This window comes from Gymnogyps californianus, chromosome 8 (genome assembly GCF_018139145.2).
Source record: "Gymnogyps californianus isolate 813 chromosome 8, ASM1813914v2, whole genome shotgun sequence".
NCBI classification, from domain to species: Eukaryota; Metazoa; Chordata; class Aves; order Accipitriformes; family Cathartidae; genus Gymnogyps; species Gymnogyps californianus.
The window spans coordinates 7,557,060-7,563,755 of record NC_059478.1 but is presented as its reverse complement, the minus strand read 5'-3'; positions in this window follow the sequence as shown (position 1 = coordinate 7,563,755).

Here is a 6,696-nt window from a genome sequence, read left to right as displayed (position 1 = left end):
AACCCTCTACCTGGGTTTCCTCATCACTTTTGAACAGGTTGGTAAGTTTTGAAACCCATTTGGTCAAAGGGGCAGACATCTTAGAAGCAGTAACTTAATGACAATAAAATACCCTTACGGGAGAGAGAGATCCAAACCGGGGGCCCAAGTGAAGGCAAGATGAATAACCTCACTTTTATTAGACACCAGGAGGTAGACGTAGGAAAGCTGGCTTCATCGATTTCACAGACCCACTTGCTTTTATAGCTCTGCTTCAGTGCAAAGGGGAGGCCGAGTTTCAAAACTTAACCAAATTAGGAGGTGTGGATTAGGCACGTCGTATCATTCTTATTCTGACCCTAAGCTCGTCAGGGCAGGAGTCAGAGCTTCCTATGGGTCTGCCAAGAGTTACCTGAGTCACACAGACATGGGGATGGATCCCCTTCTGGGCTGCCCTCCTGACAGCAACCCCAGAGCGGTCCGGGAGCAGATGCACAAGGCCAAGGAGCAACTCTCCGCTCAGGGCAGCTCTGGGTGCTGGGAGCCAGCAGTCCCCCACCTTAGTCCTGCCCAGGGGGTCTACACTGCTTTCCAAGTCGATGTTGTCGACTCACTGCAAGCCTGATGAACTAAACCCAATAAAAGGCTGACACCACGTGAGCAGGAGCCGGTCATGCCCTCAGCACATCAGGTTTTTCGGTTTGAGGGATCTTTCTGATGAGGCTTGTTTTCCATTTCTGCTGGAATTGAATCCTGGAGTAGAAATCAGTTTCTTTAGAATTCTTTTTCCTCCCCCATTCCCCAAAGGCCCCTCCGCTCTGCTGTCAAACTCACGGCACCAAGGGCAGGCGGATTTCCCTCCACCTTGCAAACCCCAGTGAGGCTGATTTCTTAAGACCTGAACGTGCCGTGGACCCCAGCTGTCCGTCACCCACCCTGAGACTCATCCCCATCGGCACGCCAAGCCAAGCTTCGATGCCAAGGATACGTGAGATAATTCTGGTTTGGGTCATGGTTGGGGAATAAAGACACCTTCCCCGTTCTGCGCTCCTGACAGATCGTACCTGCTTACAGCCCAAAAGGCACATACAGCTGCGGTCTGACCTGGTTGCCAGCACAAGGTCTATTAAGGGCAACATTTCACCCTTGTATAAACCCTTTACTCAGAGGATTGCAAAGCACTTTGCAAATGCTTGCTTATTAATCCTCACCACGGTCCTGGGAAAAAATAAGAGACACAGGGGAATCACCTCATTTGCTATGGAGAGGGAGCACTTTCTGGGGTGAAACAGAGGCATTTAACAGATGAGAACAGTGCTGCTCAACATAACACGCCAGCCAGAAATGAAATGAAAGGAATTAAAACTGTGGTGAATGAGGGAATAGGCAGGAATAGTGTGATTAATCACACTGAAACTTGGCTAAGACAACGGCGAAAGGCGCCATGTGATTTTTATCAGGCTCTGTTAGCGCTCTGTTCGTACGCCAGTGTGACAGGTAATGCAGCATCCCAGGAGAACGGGCTGGGGTGGCAGGATCAGTATTCAGCTTGGGAGGGAAAGGGCTGGGCACAACTTCCAAAAGCAACAGCGCGATTGGGGTTGTTGGACATGACCCACTGCTGCCCGTCAGGCCTCGGGCAGATGACTGAGGGCAGCACCCCTACTGATGCAATGGCTGTGAAGTTCTCGCTCCTTGTGACTGCAGGGACATGTGGCTCTCAGCCCATAACCCGTGACACCGTTGTCACCTGCTGTTTGTTTCACACACACCCCTACCCCTTGCATCGAGGTGCTTTTTGCCATTCCCACCGCTGAATTTGTGTTGTTTCAGGCAGACAAGACAAAAGCACGCCTGGTCTTTACCCGCAGCTTTATTTTCTCCTGTAATCTCTGCACCTTGGACTGCCTACCTCTCTTCAAACCTACCATTCCTTTAGAAAGGTCCTCAGCTCAGCCATACCCTCCAGTAAGCTGCACTCGCAGCTAACCTGCACAAAATCAGAGGCAGGCACAGCTACATAATCCTCACTACTGATGAATCTCAAGGTGGTTTACAAATAATCCAGAACTATACTCGTCAAAGTGGGATTATCTGAAAAGCAAGCTCTACACAGTTGCAAGACGTACACTGCCTGGTCCCCAAAACAGAAACATCCCAGATGACAATACTGGCAAGGAAGAAAAGGTCAGTCAGAGCTAGTTTTCACTCCAAGATTTCACGAGACATGAATTTGCCAATCCTTCCATTCTAGCAACTCATTTCAGAGTAGATTGTACAAGACTGAAGGATACTAACAGGGACTGGGCACGCTGTGTAAACGCGTATCATTTTGCAAATGCTACCAAATCAGCTCTAGATGATGGCAGGAGGTGGAGGATGAGATTGTGTAACTTGAATAAAGCAAGAGCTCACAGTCTTTTTTTCTGGGCACTGATAGCTCTAGTAATTATCAGTGCCAGCTCTGCCAGCCCTGTGCCTCCGTCCAGGCCACATACCACTCTGAGGTGGCTTTTGTATCCTCATTGCAGTGAAGTATTTTATCCCACTAGGGTTTATTATTCTTTTATAGACTGAAGGGCTTCAGCCTAATCTTTCAACAAACAAAAGGAATCTTTCAACATTTCAATGCTGTTTTAATTGGCTCCAAAAATAGCACCCTCAGAGCCACATTTCTTAAAACATCTCAAGTCCAAGGATTAATCTTTTTTCAGAAAAAAAAAAAAAAATCCAAAGACCAACTTGTATATTTTTCGTATATCAAATCAAATAAACAAACGACTAAAATTTGAAAGTTAATCTATAGTAGCTTTTATTTTCTCCCATTTTGTTTGCGTGCTTGCTTCTGTGGCTGTTGGAGGGGAGGAGAGAGGGTTTACTATTGTTTCATGAGCCACCACTGGATGTTTTATAGACCACCAAAGGCCCATGGATCACAGTCTGAGAAACACTGCTTTAGAGATAAATAGGCTCATTACAGGAGGCCTCTCTGCTCTGCCTTATGGCTCCTGCTGCAGCAGACTGCCACGTTTTGTCTTTAACTCCTTTACGTTGCCCACCGAAGGGCACTGGTTGTCTCCCCTGGGGACCAAGTGCTTGGCACTGCTCAGTTCATGCCGTCCCGTCCTGGCAATTACTGTGCAGTCAGTTTATACCCCTGGATCCACGCCGTGCTCCACGTACTCCACCCAGGTCAGCTCCATGGCAAAGTACCATTGCCCAAGGGATGCAGAATAATGCCAGCTTGTTCTGTATCTTCAAAAAGACAGTACGTGTCCTCTTGGAGAGGATGAGTTGTCTCCACTGCTCCTCTCTTATCCTAAGCGGCTTTTCCTGCCAGGAAAACTGGCCTCGGTGCAGCCCTCTCTACGAACCCCACAGCTCTCTCCAAATTTTGCAAGCAGACACCTTGGCACCTCCAGTTGCCTTCGGACTCTGTTAGTGTTGGCTGGCTGGGACTGATAGCTTCCATCTTCTTTCTCCTTCTTTCATTAACTGTCACGCTGGGGGTTTTGATCTTCCCTGGAACCAAGCCCTGCCAAAAGATTTACTCTACTGCAGTGCTCCGTTTCACATAATTGCCAGAGAAAGCTGTGCAGTTGGTAACAACCAAGGTAAGGAAACACACTAGATGCATTCAGGATATGGCATTCACATATTGTACTTTCATAAAGGTACAGCAATGGAAACATTCCCTATTTTGATTGTCCCAAAGCCACAGGAAAAAGGGAATTAAGGAAATTGATATGTCTGGGATAGATGCCAGCTCTGATTTACTCACATTTTTACCCTGACCTGAAATACCTTGGTCAGAGATGGAAAACTTTTATAGAAGACATGAACCGAATCAGGCCCTGCAAGTACTGGTATCCAGCTAAGAGCTATCTCAGCTGGCACAGTCCAAGAAACATAAAAACAAAGGAACTGGGAATCAAATGGGCAACAGCAGCTCTGTAAGAAATTTCTTCTCTTCCTACAGAGGGTTTGGACATTCCAGCGTCACCACGGCTAATACCCGCATTTGCAGTCTGCCTCCTGACCACAAAGTGCCTAAGGTACCAGAACACCAGTGAGTTAGGATGTAGGGGTTGGCTTGGCTCCTGGAAAGAGGATGTGCTTTATCATCAAATCCCAGCATGATTTGGTATGGAGAGGCACAGAGCGGTCAAGGCAGAGTGGTGAGCCCAAAACAGGGTTGCCTTTGGAAGCAGTATAAAAAGAAAATATCCTTGCTAACATAACCTCGCCTTCTAGTTTAACCTCCATGTTCCCTCAGAGAGTGCAAACATGCCTGCACATATTTTAGGCACAGCAACCCACTTAGGAAGACTCAGATGCAGTGTAAGTCCAATTAAAGCAAAATGGAATGAAAGTCCCAAATTATTTCAATGTGTCAGAGTGAGGAGTTTGCAAATGCACTGGTTATTGCGAAGTTGTTCTGGGAAAAATAGTTTCTGTATAGATTCCACCCCACTTCGCTGAACTCCATGGGAGTTTTGCCATCAACTTCAATGGGAGAAGGACGAACACATATCAGCAAGCTTTAACCGTGCGTTAATTAATTGTGCTTCAGGCCAAATGCATTTGCTCTTATGCCCCAATCCTGCAATGAATTTTCCATAGAAAGATCTCTGTCCCTGCAGTGGTGTCCACTGAACTCGCACCAGCAAGGTCTAACTGCAAGATCCCATCTGACTGCCCATAAACCCCTAAGAACATATATCTGCATTAATCTTGCTGAGACTAATATGAGTTCAATCAAGAGCAGAGTTTGACGAAAATATCTCATTGCATATCAAGCTGGAGGGTAGATCAAAGGGGTTTTTTTAGCTCACTAATAAAACAACACAGAAATAGCACTGCAGAGGAAGGTGCTTGCTTGTTTGTGATGGCTCCCTTCTTTGAGAAGGTGAGTACAGAAACCACAAAATTATTACTGCTACAACAACTGAAACAAAACACAGAATTAGGCAAATCTTTAATGCAGGATATCATCCATAATTCTTTCTCTCGTTAAAATTCCCAAACACCAGACAGTGGGGATGAAGTGTTCTGCCCACATCACTCACCTCCAACCTCTGTTCAGAACAAGGGAAAATAGTGAAGGTCCTTTCTTGATTTATGAAGCACGGGGTTTTTTTTGCATGTATTTGATATTAACGGGACCCCAAAATTCTGGTAGGATAAACTAGATTTACACTAACTCAGTGTGCCACCCCAAAGATGTGCCCATGGTTCCTCTAAAGTTGTGCTCTGCAGTTGAGCTCTCTGCTCTCTAAGGCTAACACAAGAGTTACCAAAGGGCAGACACTGGCATGTTTTTATAAACTTGCTAGAAAGCCATTTGCTCCCTTAAATGTAATTTATGTCATTCAGCTAGAAAGTTTGTTTTCAGTACAAAATACTTTTTAATCACCCCTGTTAAGTCTTTCTACTTCATCTCATCTGGTTCCTATGGAAATCGCAAGTCTTCCAGAACTGCAAATTCTGTTTCCCAGCCAATGTTAGGAAAACTGATTTTTTCCACTACCTTCTGAGAGAGTATTTGCATATAGATACTGTTCAGATCTCAGAAAATATATTTGAAATTATTCTTATTATTCATTATACTGGAGACCTTCCATGTTTCCACGAGCAGCCGTTTTATTTTTTCTCCCTTTCCACGTAAGCAAAAAAAGATCTGTTTGCTTCTTCATTAATCCTCAGCTCCTTTTTACATGCAGTTCTTCTTCACCAGAATTCTTGTTATATTTAAAAAATCAAGGAGAAAATAATAAAAATTGGCACCTTTTTGGCCAAAACAGCACTTCCCACCCTTGATCCATGGATTGCTGGCGAGGTTATAAAAGTTTGTAGTTGGTCTGGAGAACCAACTATTCTTAAAAACTCTCTATTCAAAGTTGAACAATAAAAGTGTAAGTGCTCCAAAAGACATAAAGAAGGCTGACAGGAATCTTTGCCATGGTTTGGGAACCTCTGCGTCAAGGACGAGAGAAAGAGCATGGAGTTGCGTGTCTTTTCTGTGTGTGACAAGCTACACTGAGCTGAACAAAAGGTGACATATTTCCTCACCAGGGTGAACATCTCACATGTTAACGACAGGTAAAAGAGACCTACTGTTTGAGTCAGCCAGAACCAGTAAGGCTACTCTCTGCTACATACTACACATTTCACAAGCACACACGGGTGGTACTGCTTATGCATTCACTGAACTTCCTGGGCTTCTTGCTGGTGCTTTTTTCCACCTCTCCTTCCTCTCTGCTGTCCCTCTCTCCCGTTTCAGGGCTCCACCTCCCTGCTGTGTACGCACCTAGGATAGCACTTTCAGGTGCAAAACGAGCCTGAAACACAGGAAGAGACAACACTATCCATTAGGCAGTGCAACAGCAGGGCATGACTACAGAAGGATAACAGAACTGTCAATGCAAGTGATGTGCAAGCCTCTGCTTCCAAGTCTTGTGAAGAACAATCCTTCACCTGTACTTGGGACAAGGACCCAGAAGGAGAGGTGCAGTTGGAGCAATCTGTTTAGCCTGGGCAGGGGGGAAAACAGGAATATTCTTGCTCTCCCCTATACAGATCACTTTTGAAAATCCCACTTGTTCTGAACGCTGTCCCAGGCAAGGAGCAGGCAAGTGCAGAACACAGCACCAGATGAGAGCCACATGCTGAGATCAAGTGGGGAAAATCTTTTTTGTGTCTCTGCATCTCTCCTGC